This window comes from Engystomops pustulosus, chromosome 6 (assembly GCF_040894005.1).
Source record: "Engystomops pustulosus chromosome 6, aEngPut4.maternal, whole genome shotgun sequence".
Classification (NCBI taxonomy): domain Eukaryota; kingdom Metazoa; phylum Chordata; class Amphibia; order Anura; family Leptodactylidae; genus Engystomops; species Engystomops pustulosus.
In genome coordinates this window covers 92,871,367-92,887,407 of record NC_092416.1, presented here as the reverse complement: position 1 = coordinate 92,887,407, position 16,041 = coordinate 92,871,367, and the positions used below count along the sequence as shown (strand labels likewise).

The 16,041-nt window shown below is 40.7% G+C and overlaps 1 long non-coding RNA gene across 1 annotated transcript in view; it reads left to right on the top strand.

Moving 5' to 3' along the window:
- The window catches only part of LOC140065808 (uncharacterized), a 32,626-nt gene extending 17,145 nt beyond the window's left edge, over positions 1 to 15,481 (top strand). Inside the window, exon 3 of the long non-coding RNA XR_011848061.1 lies at positions 15,359 to 15,481. This is a non-coding gene — a long non-coding RNA (uncharacterized lncRNA). The remainder of the gene's footprint in view (positions 1 to 15,358) is intronic.
- Positions 15,482 to 16,041: the final 560 nt, after the last annotated feature.

Below are 16,041 nucleotides of genomic sequence, written 5' to 3'. Positions count from 1 at the left end.
AAGCTGAGTGGTTTTGCTGAAAATACAATTATACCATTCAGGACCTTGGGAAAGCTGGGACAGACTGGCTGGGAATTACAAATGGCTGAAAGTAAAACATGACTAGTCAAGCACTAATCAAGCATATACTCATACACAGCAGCTGGGGGTTGGTTCAGCAATTGATTATTCTGTCTGGCAGAAAGAGAACTGCAGGAGATGATGATGCAATCAGAGAGAAACTCTCCTGCTATGAGAAGTGGCAAAGCAAGCGCCAGAGCAGACATAGAAGCCACAGAGCTTCATTATCATAATATTATATCTGTTTTATCAGCAAAACCACTCAGCACAGGATATGATCCTGCTTCAGTGTAGCTACAGCAGGTGTGCAGCAGCTGTAGCTACAGCAGGTGTGTTTGCTTCACAATGCTTCAAATCAAATGGTAAGTTTCCTTTAATTAAAGATATATATATATTTATATATGTAAATGTTATTTATGTTCTTTGTTATGTTTGTTAATAACATGACTGCTGTGGCCAAAAATTATCCAACGTGAATTTGGGGTCGGTGTGTTTTTCTGGGTATACATGGGCAGTTATTGTCACTGTGCTATAAGATGGTATGTGTATAGACAGTTATTGTTACTGTGAGTGAAAATAGTATGTTACAGTTACTGGGCTATAAGATGCTATGTGTATACACATGCAACCCACATGCTAAAACAGCTTGCACAGGGATTTAAGAAGTGTGTGCGCTGGGATTGTTGCACTCGTGACCCTTCAGTGAACTCCAGTGATCGGGTAAGTAAATGAACCCCACTATCTAAAATCATCTGAAATGACGGTTACGATTTAAACATCTTAAGTATTTGCAAGCAGACATTGCCTTACTGCAAAAATCTCATTTACTACTTATATTACATTTATGAAGTGCTTCTGGCTTTCTGAAGTAAATTACTATACACTCTCATTCAATATCTGAGGACAAATGTGTATTGCATGCCCTCTCTCAGGTAATTTGAGTATCTATGCCATGTCTAGGTCCCTAATAGCGACCAACTCACTTTTTATGTCTTTAAATGGAGCACTTGGTGTGTAATGTGTTGCCTCGAATATTCATGGCTGGTTATTTTATTCATTTGTGGGGGTGCAGCTCACACACATGTACAAAGTGATACTACGACCTTTATACATTATGCATCCACAAGAACTGCTACATAAACAAAATGTATTCAATAACAGAAATATCGTAATTTATCCATTTTCTCCACTAGGTGGCATACCAATACCACTACTAATAACCCAAATAAATGGTTAAAAACCTATAAAGGCTTCTGCCGTATATATCACAAAATTCATATATACAGGTTTTAAAATAATAATATCTAATTATCTTCCTTATCAGGTTCATTAGAATATTCATCTCAAGAAGGGGTGTTTCAGTGAATGACACAAATCTCAATAATTCTCTGAATAATAGTGCAATCTTAAAGCATAACAGTAGCACTTGGTAGATTAATCTCACTCCAAATAGGTACAAACCTGTTATGGCTAAAAGTAAGTGTCTGTGGTGGCTCCATGTCCCCCCACTGTACACTTGTACAAAGTGATTCTGACTTGGTACTTATAATTGCAGATTTAAGTTTGATTTGGATAAAAGAGATTAATCCTTTTCACCATTCCTGGTCTCTATATTTTTGTTAATAGGTCAATTGTAACATGGGGTACAAACTGCTGAGATAGTACAAGTAATCATCTCAGTACACGCACCTTTCTCTATAACAATAGCACATGCCCATAAACTGGGTTCAGATTTTGCCTGGTTGTTTCTGATGTACTTGGCAAGGGACAATACTTTTGGTGGCTACTTTTTTTTTATCCCATATTGATGTTTTTTACAATAAAGATCAATTCAACCTATTACTTCACAATTTTGCTCAGTTTATTTTTATTTTGCTGTATTAGCTCCTGTAACTCCCTAGGCTGCTCAGTTCAAATTCCCAGGGTTTGGGCGGGGACTCTCTAAGCACACGCATTATAATCCATCTAGTTCTGTGTGGTGACAGTGTGGTTAAAAAAAATAGTTTTTTGAATTTATTCATAATGCAGTTTGGTATGAGGATGGCCATAGTTCTGGCATATAAGATCTTTGGCTAGATCATCATTTTATAAAGAGTGATTTTCCCCAGCCAAGAGTGCTCTATTTTACTCCTAGCGTGGAATTCAGATTGGAACTTGTCTAGAAAAGGAAGAAAGTTAAATGGGACCAAAATGTTATGCCCAGGTAAGGAACACATTCCTTTTCCCACTTAAAGGGGTACTCATTAGATATAGCTGACTTCAGTTGTTGATGAATATTGCACCCCAATATTAGGGATTTGCTGGCGTTCATCTTATAATATGAGACCTTACTGAATTCTTCAAGGGTTGATATTGTGTATCGTACTGGCTTTGATATTGCCAAGACTATGTCTGCGAACAGGCCAATCTAATGTTGCCTAGGACCGATGTGTATATGCTCAATTTTGTGGGCCCTTCTAATGGCCTCCACCAGGTCCTCTATCTTAACAAAACTAAGGAGGGAGAGGGGACACCTCTGGCAGATGCCATTTGTGGTAGAGAATGGGCCAGAAATATAGCTATTGCCATAACTCTCGCTGATGGAGCCGTATAAAGTGCTGCGATAGCACCTACATGCAATGGGGCCCCAAATCCAAACTAGGATGGAGAAGGCAAAGCCCCAATCTCCAAATCCTGAGAGGCCTCAATGGAGAAATTAAGTCTATAACCTATCTTGTGCCATCTGGAGTCTGTCTCCCCTTTGTGTACCCCACCTGATCTATTTGGATTAAGTCCAGCAGTATTTTGAGAATTCTATTCGCGAATAATTTCGCATAAGGTTTTGTGTCACAATTTAGCAGAGAGATTGGGCAGAAGTTAGGAGGGGACGTAGGATCTTTGCGTGGTTTGGGCAAAGTGACGATAGTGGCTTCCAACTTTTCACCGTCTCCAACCGTTTACATGGCTCTATTGAAAGTCTTTACCATATTTGGCCCCAAAATGTGATTAAAAGCTTTATAATATTCGTTACTGAACCCATGAGGTCCTGGTGCCTTATTTTTCAGTGTTAGTCTAATAATGTTCCCTAGCTCTGAAGAGGTAATGGTGGAATTTAGAGAGTGCGACCTGGACAATGAAGGAAGTTGGATTCTCTCAAGATATGTGTCTATCAGAGTTTGCGTGGTGTCTGACTATCATCTTTCAAATTGTACAATTTTTCATAAAAAGCTTTAAACATGTTAGAATTCTTATTACAATGGGATTCGGCGGTTTCACCCCTTGGGCTATTAGCCTGCTTGGTTTCTTTTGTTAGATTGTGATAGTAAGGATGCCTTAAGGCAGTGGTGGCGAACCTATGGCACGGGTGCCAGAGGCGGCACTCAGAGCTCTTTCTGTGGGCACCCGGGCCATCGCCCCAGTCAGGACTCAAAGGATCTTCCTGCAGTTCCAAGCAACTTAAAAGATGCGGCTTTCAGTCATATTTTGATACTTACTTCGTTACTTGGGACTGTAAGAAGAGGGAGTAGTCAGGTACAAATTATCTTTGGATGACCTCCTGCTGGCCCCACGATTCTCTGTGTACAGAGGGACACTGGAAAGAAGCTAAAATGATGACAATTTTCCATCTTTCTACTATGTTGCTGGAGGCCAATATGAACAGGGAACAATAAGTTATTGCTTTAATTTTTGGTTGGCACCTCGCAATAAATAAAGGAGGTTTTGGGTTGAGTTTGGGCACTCGGCCGCTAAAAGGTTCGCCATCACTGCCTTAAGGGATTGACTTGCTTCCATTAGGGAATTATAACTGGTTTAGGCATCTGAACCTGTCATATAAGCCCTTTTTCAGTAACCAATGGCCCAGGGTCAGAGGAGACACCCTAACCCAGTTAGTGGAGATTATTTTTGGGTCTGGGACTAGGTTAAAATCACAGCAAATTATCACATTACCCTCCTGAATTTTCTGCACCTTTTTTTAGCACCCTGTTAAGAAAACAAACCTGAGATGTATTTGGACTATAGATATTAACCAGTGGGGAGTGTATAGTTCTGATCGATCACACCATGATAAGATATCTGCTTCCTTTGTCTAGTAATGTAATGTGTACCTTAAAGTACCTCACTTCTTTGCTAATACCTGCGACTTTCTTTGCCGCTTTGGTTGAGATAATATAAGGAAACCTGGGATGAGCAAATTTAGGGCTATTTCATTGGAAAAAATGGGTCTCTTGCATCCATATGATATCCACTTTCTCCTTCAATGCATCTCTCCACATTATTGCACTCTTAAATGGGGAGTTGATACCCTTAGCATTAAACACATAGGGGCACATTTTCTTACCTGTTCCCTCTGAGTTCCCGTTCACTAAGATCATGCACCCGATATCCTGCATGTGTCGCTTACCCACTCAGGTCCCCTGGAGTTCACCATCTTCTTCCTTGTGTATGTAAGTGCATTGGATGCAACAATTTTAATCTTAAATCCTGCGCTCAGTCCTAATCAGGCGGATCGTCCGATGGCCCACCCCCGATTTCTGCTGCATGAAAGCCAATGCAGCTGTGCCATAATCCGATCGTGTGCGATACAACCCCAGTTAAATACCTGTCACGGTGGCGCAAATCCCAGAATTGTCTGGAAGTCAGATGGAAATGCGATCCGCAGACCCTTAGTAAATAAGCCCCATAATTTTTACTGACATAGTCCCCTTTCGTGAATGCAGAATGAAGTCACTAGGACCATAATAAGTATCAGGTGGAATTCCGTACTCTGTGCAGTGTTCTGATTCATGCCCTTAACTGCAAACCATAACAAGTAAAAATATGAACAAGAACAATAAAGCCTTTGGATGGTGGAGGGGATTTGCAGATCCTGCGCCTTGTAGAGGCTTTAGAAAAGAAAAACATTAAAAAAGGAAGGAAATCGTAGAGCATCTGGAATGCAGGAAAAAGTTTGCCCTGCCTCAACAAGGGGTAAAGTTCACCTGTGGCCTTTCAGCCTGCAGTTCTCGATGTGGTATAACCAGCTTTAAGTGTTCATCACGCGACATCCCAGTCCTTGGCTATAAAAGGCTACAGTGTCTGCTTGTGCAGTATAGTGTAATAGCTGTTATTTAAGCTATATAGAATCAATAATGACTATTCTTCGTGATTGGACAAGTACTACAACATCTATGAAATAGAGAGTGCACACAGTCGTGCAATGGTCATGAAATCATTTTAGATTTTATTGTAACCTGGATGTTTAAATATGCGCTAATAATGGAAGAATCAAAGTTTCTTATGAATTGGACCTGAAATTTGTAGGGTGGACCATGCTCAAGTGAAAGCAATTATCAAGGAGGATGGTGAGCTGGATTTCCGTAGCTATCTTTCCTCTCTGTTAAGGTACCAGGACTTGATGATATTCACCACCTGGCCAATCACAGTCATGCTCAGTATGAGCATGGCTGTGGCTGCTTTGGTAAATTTGGAGGAATTTCCTTGATTTGTCTCTGTATTAGAAGAAACACTTGGGGACATGTATCATTATTTCTGCTAGTCAAATTGTCTCATTTTGTTGTTTTTCCGACTTTTTTGTGACTTTTTACTCTGCCGTTTTTCAATTATGCCTTGTGCAGTGTGCCTTATGTATCATTGTTTCCCAGATGTTCCGTGCAACTTTTCACTTATGTATCACTTTTTTGGCTTATTTTTGCAACTTTTTTGGTGCAAATCTGCACCTGGTCCAGGGCAGGTGCAAAGGAAGGATTTTTTTTCATGGACCCTATTTTAACATGTTAATTGGAATTATTTCACATGCTTCAAATGTTTTACATTTTGCACAGTAACCTGTTTTTTTTTAACCAGAAATTTTTGCATTTACATTTTTTAAAAATGTATTGGTTACTTCTAAGGGTGAGGTCACACGTAGCGTTTTAATTGCGCTTTAAATTTTTAAACCAATTACAACAGCTGAGGAGAGGTGATTTGTCTTATTACATTACTGTTAACATTTCTGTTTACAAAAAGCAATATATACGCAACATTAATGCATGTGTTTACATTGCGTTTACTATGCGTTTTGTAAATGCAAATGTCAACAGTAATGGTATTAGGCAAATCACCTCTCCTCAGCTGTTGTAATAGGCTTCAAAATGCAACCAAAATCCCATATGTGACCGCACCCTCAACACCACGTGTTACCGCAGCCTCTATGTTGTCTAGTTAAACACTAGAGTGTTTAAAAATGCAGGATACAGCCTCAAATCCAAGTAGTGTCCACTCGTGCATATAACCCCCTCACATTTGCAACAAAAAGAAACCAAAATTTGCGCCTGCCAGGATAGGAAAACCTGAACATGTATCACAAGTAAAAAGACATAATCATACATAAGGTGCAAAAAAGAGCCGCCAAAATGTCTCAAAAATTCACCACACAGAGACAAAACTATGATACATGTGCCCCATTGTGTCTGGTATAAATATGCAAACGTTTTTATGATCGCAGCTTTAATTCAATCAGAGGAGTAAAACAATCAGAGGTGGAGCCAGGTGAAATACTATGGGTAACATTCACCAATACAGTGGACCAGGCAGTCTGCTATACAGTACCTGGCCAGACTGCAGAGGTGGAGTCAGGTGAAATTCTAGGAGCCGAATTCACCACCCCATATGCAAAAGTCAAGCTCTGTGAGAACTCAACTGGAGCTTGATATACAGTAAATGGACTATACAGTACCCAGACAGACTGCAATAAAGGGGTGGCTTTACCATTTTAGCAAAGCGAGTTCATTCTAAGGGCACCAAAGATTCAAATGAATATGCTGACTTGTGTTCTATGCCACTGTGACCGTCCCTGTTGAAGTATACCAATAGGGCATACTTCAGGCTGGCTAATTTAAAAGCTCCGCCTGTTCACCACTATGGCCCGTTCCACACTTGCGAGTGTGATGCGATGAACTCGCATCACACTCGCAACGCATGCTGCCGTGATCGCACGGCCCCTACGCTGCAAACTGGGACTGAACTGACATGCTGAATTCAGTCCCGGTTTGCAGTGTTTGGACCGTGCGATCCCGGCAGCATGTGTTGCGAGTGTGATGCGAGATCATCGCATCACACTCGCAATTGTGGAACGGGCCTATGAGGTTCAACACGCCACACCTGGGGCATCAAATGGACTCAACTGCAACTAAACTTATCAACTCTCAGAGAGGCATCTGCAACAATGTTTTTAGAAACAACCAGTACAAGCCACTCATTCAAAACGTGTGAGGAAAAGTAAAATTTACAGCCCTGCTCTGTGGCTGGTTATACAACTAATGAAACACAGCAGTAATAATCCTCTTTAGGGAAATCGGGTATTATAATAAGATAACTGATTTGGAATAAAGGCCTGGGGGCTGACATGTGTCACAGAAACCCTGGGGCCATACCTGAGATGGGTGACCCTCTATACCATAGGGCCATGCCTGCGATGGTTACCCCTTCACACTAGGTAGCCATACTGAAATGGTTACCCCTCCACACCAGGAGTCCAGCATTACTGGCCAAGTTATTAGAAACTTCAAGATTCCATAAAACAATATTTCTTTTCTGTGATTACAGGGAGTCCCCGGGTTACATACAAGATAGGGTCTGTAGGTTTGTTCCTAAGTTGAATTTGTATGTAAGTCAGAACTGTATATTTTATCATTGTAATCCCAGCCAAAACTTTTTTGGTCTCTGTGACAATTGGATTTTAAAATGTTGGATTGTCATAAAAAACAAGGATTAACAATAAAGCTTCATTTCAGACATATTTTATAACTGTTCCAGATGTTTATTGTAGCCTAGGACTAAAGTACAGTAAATTACTAATTGCCAGAGGTCCGTATGTAAGTCGAGTGTTCTTAAGTAGGGGACCGCCTGTATTTTATATTTTTCTTATGTATATAAGAGGAATAAAACAATTCTGTTTAAATCAGAAAACATGATTTTTTTCTGACAAAGTTAAGCACTGACTTAGAGACACATAAAAGAATAAGAAATTCACCCTGACAAACATAATCTCCCCAAACTAAAGGTTAATGGCAGTTATGAACAATGTAAAATTATTTACGGATATAGCCAGACAATCCCTACTTGTTATTATATACACATTCACAGCAAAAGATTAATTAGGATTTAGTATTTGTATGTTAGCTGCCTACAGTATAATACAGAACAATATAAATCTCTTAGGGACGTAGATATATAACTTGGGCATAACACATTAATTAATCTCATCTACAAATAGATAACTAAACATTTTAACCGATTTGCACTTGCGAAGAGGCTACCATCAACCAGCAGGAGCTCAAATGGACCCTGATTCTGATGCTATATGTCACGGGTGCCCCGCAACCCATTTTGCGGGTCTCGGGCACACCCATGCCTCCCTGCAGACCCCCGGCTACCCTCTGTGTCTTTTCTGTCCGCGTTCTTGCTGCCACCGCAGACAAGTCGCGCCTGTGGAATGATCTGGTGGTACCACGCCACAGCAAGACCAACCGGATTTCGACGGGCTCTGGTGAAGACCAGTTGCCACTTAAATTCCAGTCCTAGGTGTCATCTTGTGTTATCGTCTGTGGTGGTCCAGGGGGTTCACTGACCCCTAGCCTTGACACTATAGTTATACTATGCACATTGTCCTGGTGCAGTTTTTCAACTGAGCTTTATTTTGGTGCTGGATTTATTTAACCCCTTAACACTCTGCGCCGTAGCTCTACGGCGCAGAGGTATAAGGGGTGTATGAAGAGGGCTCACGGGCTGAGTCCTCTTCATACAGAGGTGGGGTTTTTTGCATTTTGCACAAAACCCCCACCGCTAATAACCGCGGTCGGTGCTTGCACCGATCGCGGCTATTAACCCCCTAAACGCCGCCGGCAAAGTCACCGGCGGCGTTTAAAAGACGGCGGCGCGCGGGCACCTCCATCTTTTTTTCGATCGCCACGCCCCCGAACGTCATCGGGGGGCGGCGATCGGTTGCCATGGTAGCCTCGTGTCTTCTTTTGACACGAGGCTATCTGGCAGCTGCATATTCGTTACAATGAGCCAGTGGCTCATTGTAATGAATGTGCTGCAAAAATGCCATATATTGCAATACAGAAGTATTGCAGTATATGGTAGCAGCGATCTGACCATCTAGGGTTAATGTACCCTAGATGGTCTAAAAGATAGTGAAAAAAAAAAGAAAAAAAAAAGTTTAAAAAATAAAAAAAATTAATAAAATATTAAAAGTTCAAATCACCCCCCTTTCCCTAGAACGGATATAAAACATAACAAACAGTAAAAATCACAGACATATTAGGTATCGCCGCATCCCAAAATGCCCGATCTATCAAAATATAAAAACGGTTACGGCCGGCGGTGACCTCCGAGGCGGGAAATGGCGCCCAAATGTCCGAAATGCAACTTTTACACCTTTTTACATAACATAAAAAATGAAATAAAAAATGATCAAAATGTCGCACAGACCTCAAAATGGTAGCAATGAAAACGTCGCCTCATTTCGCAAAAAATGACCCCTCACACATCTCCGTGCGCCAAAGTATGAAAAAGTTATTAGCATCAGAAGATGGCAAAAAATTCTTTTTCTTTTTTGTACACATTCGTTTAATTTTTGAAAATGTATTAAAACACAATAAAACCTGTATAAATCTGTTATCACCGCGATCGCACCGAACCAAAGAATAAAGTAGGCGTGTTATTTGGAGCGAAGAGTGAAAGTCGTAAAAACTGAGCCCACAAGAACGTGACGCACGTGCGGTTTTTTTCAATTTTTCCACATTTGGAATTTTTTTTCAGCTTCGCAGTACACGGCATGTTAAAATAAATAACATTACGGGAAAGTAAAATTTGTTACGCACAAAATAAGCCCTCACACAGGTCTGTACACGGAAAAATGAAAAAGTTATGGATTTTTGAAGTTGGAGAGCGAGAAATGAGGCGAAAAACCCTCCGTCCTTAAGGGGTTAATAAGCTTAGTTCTGAGTTTCTGTACAGAGCCCAGTTTTGGTGCTGTTTTGTTATATATTGAACTTGATTTTGGTTCTGTATGTTTGTACTGGGCTCAGCCTTGGTTCTGTATATAAGTCTGAGTCTAAAACTTATGCTGTAATATTGTATTATAAAGAGCTTGGTTCTGGTGTTGAATTTACATTTTGATGTTAGTTTTAGTTCTTCATTTCTGTTGATGGATTTATATACCAAATTTGGTGCAGTATCTATGCACTAAGCCTGGCACTAGTGCTGTATTTATGCAAAAGGCTTTTGTATTAACTTACAGGAGAAGCACTATATTATAATTGTACTGGCATAGGAAATATTTAAATTTAAGGTGGAGATCACTATATATGCTACAATAAATTTTGGGATGCACCTTTTCTACTAACTGCATACCATATCATTCAACCTTAAATGATTTATTTTATAGGGGAATATTTTTATCTGAATTCATTTGGGAGGGTATCTGTAATGGCAGGACACAAACAAGTACAGTGAGCCCTGGCACTGAGACCCCCAATCTGTCCCTACCTACTTGTTGGGTCCCCCTAAACGGAGGCCAATAACTGGGCGACGTTACCTCCCTGGGTAAGGTGTAAACACATAACAATACAGACAAACAAACACAATAAGGTGAGGTATACAATCCGAGTGGGCAACAGCAGGGGAAAACAATAACCAAATCACAATCCAAATAGAGTAGTCCAGACACAGGCAAAAATCTGAATCCAGAACTAGAGAATGCAAGAGAAAGCTAGTGAACACAGCAAGATAGCAGTTTGACCAGCAAGGTCTGATGGGAGTAGGCAGGTATAAATGCAGTTCCCAGACACGCCACCAGCAGCACACTGGAGGAACTGTCAATCAGGCTAGTAACCCTCGCTGATCAGGGCTGAAATGCAAGCAGCAGGGTGTGGCTCAGTAAATCCAAGCCACAGTTCACACACAAATCAACGCCAGCTATTCTGCCAACTGCGGATAGTGCAACGTTTTGGCGCAGATATTACAGTATCATATATTTTAATGACTTTTGGGGGCACTTTTCTACATTCCCCTTTTGAGTAATTTACCTAGAGACTGTCTTGACTGTGAACCTGTGGAGCTCCCGCGAGGAGCTAGTCAATGTACGGACAGTCGAAGTCTTTAAAAAGGCTTAGATGTCTTTTATCAACAAAACAACATTGATACTTATGTTATTATAAATAATAGTTTCTCATAACTCTCCTGATCTGAACCCTGACCTTTTTCATTCTGTGCTCGAACTTATTGAAAATATACATATTTTTCCATTGTGCTATGTACCTTAACATAACTGTCATATGTATAGTTGCTTAGTTTTAGTCTTGGTGACATCTGTTGTTTGTGGTATTTGTGGCAGGTTAAGCAAGCAGAGGCGTAGTATAAGACACAAATAACAAGTCAAACTGTCAGCAGTTTATAGAAAACCATAAAACAACAGTTTTGCGCTGTGTTGACTTAATAGTTATGTGTAAACAAATTTAGGAATTACCTCTCTCCAGCACCCTTGACTAGGTCCCTAACTGATCCAAATATGGACAAAATAGATGGAGAATTGCCACACAAGTTAGAATCCAAACCCTTCCAAATTTTCTAGATTTTATAATACAATTGACCTAAAACTAGGAAAAATTAGACAGTCAGAACCAAATCAAATAAATAAGTTCAAACAATTTAATCTGGTCATTTATTGAGAAAGATGACACAATATCACATATCTGTGAGTGACAACAGTGTGTGAACCTTAGCACCTTTAGCATCTGGTGGGACCCCAGTGTATAGCACTAACTGCATCTAAATGTTTCAGATAATTATTTAATGTTTTTTTTTTTGTTAGTCCAACAGGTAGGGTTGATTTTAGCTTATTTGCTAACCCTCTAATTTATTTTTATATAGACTCCCCTATAATTGATTTAAAGACGAGGGTATACAGCTCTCCATATACAACCCTCCAAATAAATTATATGCAGCTCCCAAAGTTTCAATAAAATCTGGTCCCTATATACACCACCGCCCCCTACTTTAATTATATAGTACCTTACAAAAACATCCCCAGTTTAAAGAGGTTTTCCCACAAAAGAAAATTCTCACATCTCAATCCCCTAGTGATGTTAACACAATAAAGATCATTTTAACCCCTTATTTTACAATGTTACTTAGTTTAGATTTTTTTCAAAAGTGAATGATTATTACAGTTCATCACTGACCTTCATCAGACATATTTTGCAAAATAGGAAACAACACATGGCTGCTGTGCAGGCGGTAGGCGGTGAGGAAAGATGGCGAGAATCCGCTCTGTGTTGTATCCACCATATTAGTATCCACCTCCCATGTACAGATTCCACCAGGAATATTATACACCACCTCATATATATAATCTACCAAATAATTAGGCAGCACAACAAATTCATAGGTGAAAACAGGAAGGGCTTAAACCAAAACCAGCGGCATTTCGGTGTGTTACTGCCTTTTTCAACACCAAAATGTTGCTGGATTTGGATTAAACCCTTCCTGTCTTCACCTTTGAATTTGGAGTGCTGCCTCAATTTTTTGTAGATATATGCATGCGAGCCAAAAGAGATGAAAAGTGATCAAAAGACTGTACTGTCCTTAAAGTGATAGCATTGAAAATGTCATCAAATGCCAGAAGATATACAGGAGGTTTTAATTTTTGTAAATGTATAAAAACATTATAAACCTATATAAATTTGGTATCTCAGTGATCGCATCAACCAAAAGAATGAAGCAGACATGTCATTTGGGGTGCAAAGTGAAAGCCGTAAAATCCCAGCCCACTAAAAAAATGGAGCGAATGCGTTTTTCTACCAATTTCACTGCATTAGGAATTTTTTCCCGCTTCCCAGTACATGGCATGGAATATTAAATACTGTCACTATGAAGTGCAATTTGTTACAGAGAAAACAAGCCCACATACAGCTCTTGACATGGTAAAATAAAAAGGTATAGCTTTTTGAAGGTGGGGAGTGAAAAATGGAAAAGCAAAAATGAAAAAGGACCAGGTCATTAAAGGGTTCAGGGGAAGCATATTCTACAATATATTTCAGGGGGACTTTTTTTGTAGTTTATAAAAGGGACACAATGGGGCTAATTTACTAAGTGTCCAAACGCCGCACTTTCGGAGGGTTTACTTGATATTTCCTTTTTGCGCCGAATTGCCCCGGGAATTTGGCGCATCGGCGACAGAAATCAGGGGGCAGGCCATCGGACAACACAATGGTTTCGGACAAACCACAGAAATTAAAAAAGGATTTGTGTCGCAAGATCAAGCACTCACATGCACCAGGAAGAAGCAGGTGAACTACGATCCCACGTTGCTTACCCTGAACTGGCTGGCTGTCCCTGACTATGATTCTGCTGTACGTCTCTGTACTTAGCCTTGGCCACCATGGCAAGCAAGTCGTGCGGAAGTCGCAGCTTGCGACGAAACGCGTGGGGTATTTTCGCCCACATCACCCTCCATGCATGCTCTGTTTATTTCAAACTTTCCTGGATGGGTAACTATGTACCTCTGATCAAATTATTTTTCACAGAGTGTGCCGATTGTTCCTTTAGCATCATATGCTTATTGTTTAGAAGGGTAATTATACATGTATTTTTCAAACTTTCTTTATGTATTAACTCAAACTCCCATTTAATCATTACTTCTGATAGGGACTTTTGGACAACATATCCATTGTCCATTTGGGTGATGTGTTGTGTATGGATCTATTGTGATCTCAATACATGGGTCTAAGATATATGTACGTATGTACTTTTTAGGTGCTTTTAAATGTTTGTTATGTGAGGTGTCAATAATTAATAAAGATTTGTAAATATTTTTTGGCCTATACACACTTCTCTTGGCTTTTCTTGTATGTTCAAGCAAGTCGTGCCTGTGGAGTGACCTGGCGGTATCTCACCGCAACAAGATACCGCTTCAAGACGGGCTCTGGTGAAAACCAGATGCTGCTAGACTCCGCTCCCAGGTGTTGGCTTGCGTGATAAAGTAAGTCCACGATCCTGACAGGTATGTATTAGGTTTATTGTCACCTTTGGAGGAGATCATTGGAGACTTTTGAAAGAGCAGTTTCACTGGAGTGCATAGAGCGGAAACCAGATTGTAGGGGGTGAAGGAGGGAGTTAGCTGAGATAGCAGGTTAGTTGAGAATAGACCATATGTTCCAGGAGTTTGGAGGTGAAAGGGAGGTTAGTGTATTCCGCAGGGGGAGGAGGGGTCAGTGTATTCCACAGGGGGAGGAGGGGGCAGCGTGTCCGCAGGGGGAGGGGGGCAGCGTGTCAGCAGGGGGAGGTGGGGTCAGCATGTCCGCAGGTGGAGGTGGGGTTGGTCAGCATGTCCGCAGGGGGAGGTGGGGTCAGCGTGTCCGCAGGGGGAGGGGGAGCAGCGTGTCCGCAGGGGGAGGGGTGTCAGTGTGTCCACAGGGGAGGGGGCAGCATGTCCGCAGGGGAAGGGGGGACTGTGGCCACTGGAGGGCGGCCCATGAAGCGGCCCACTAAGGCTCTGTCGCCCAGGGGCCCACTAGAACCTGGAGCCGGCCCTCCCAGGGAGTCCACAGACTTTAGCCTCAAAGACTCTTCCCGCACCCCAGTTATGTTCATGGATGGAATGGGTGGAAAAGTGAAAAAAAGGGAAAATGAAAAATTGAAAACGAAAAAATGAAAAAAAAAATGAATCAACAAATAAAATGATTGAGATGAAATGGAGTGAGGCAAGTAAAATTTGAAAAAGGGAAAGTAAAAGAAAGAAATGTAAAGGAAATTAGGGAGATTGTACCTCAGCAATTCGGCAGAATCGGTTATTCATGGACCTGTAGAGAAAGAACAAAGTAATTAAATAAGGCCCAATAGTGATAACGTAGAGAGCTTATGTATCCAATAAGCTTCACGCTGTTTTAGTCGTTTTGTTCTGTTTCCGCCACTTTGAGGAATGTCGACCTGTTGTAAGACCTGAAATTTAAGTTGGGCTATATAGTACAGTGGTTGGCCTGTTTTAAAGTGGTAGGGTAGTGGAAGTAGTACCTTATCCTAAAATCAGATTTATGGTTCGAGATGCATTCACGTATGTGTTGAATTGTTTCGCCTACATAGAAGAGTCCACTGGGGCTTTTGATGGAATAGACCACACATGTGAAGTAGCCTGTAATAGGAATTGTTGGGTGGTAAATTTTATTGCCCTTCTGTACATTGCTGCATTGGGCACAATTAAGGCATTTTTTGCTAAGAATCACTGTCGTCTTTGTTTTAGTGGACCTTCATCTAACTCAACTATTTTGTCTTTTAGATTTGGTGGTCTTTTGAAACAGGCCTGAATGGTTGTGCAACTCCTGTATGTCGGGATAACCTTTCTATCAAATGGACCAATAGTTGTGTATCATCTTGTGAAAACTATAGATGGTGGAGTGATATTCATTTACAAAGCTGATACGTTTGGTAATCTTTTTTTTTCGTTCAACTAGTTTTTTTAAACATTTTCATAATTTTACAACATATAAAGAGCATTATTTCACAGCATAGTGAAAGATCAAATATTTACAGTGCAGACATTTTGGGGAGAACCCCATAAGCATAAGAAAAAGTTTGTTGCATACATATACTTGATCACAAACAAAGGATATCCGAATCTGGTAACATATATATCCATTTAGCTTTGAGATGGACACTATATGGACATAGTCATAAAAAAACCTAATAGTTTAAATCAACAACAACTAGGGCACCTAGTATATTATAGATGGTCTGTATTTGGGGTGTCTAGTGTATATAGATTTTTAGAGGGTAGAGGGAGTTCCGGGCTGTCCCCTCGTGGAGGAGCAGAATTGGGAGGAGGACCACCTTTCCCATATCAGTTTGGGGGCATGTGATCTCAGAAAACCGTAAGACATTGTTTCCTCATAAGCATGTACTATATTGAGTTCAGAAATCAATTCCTCTCTGATGGGTATCAGGTGAGACTTCCATTTCCTG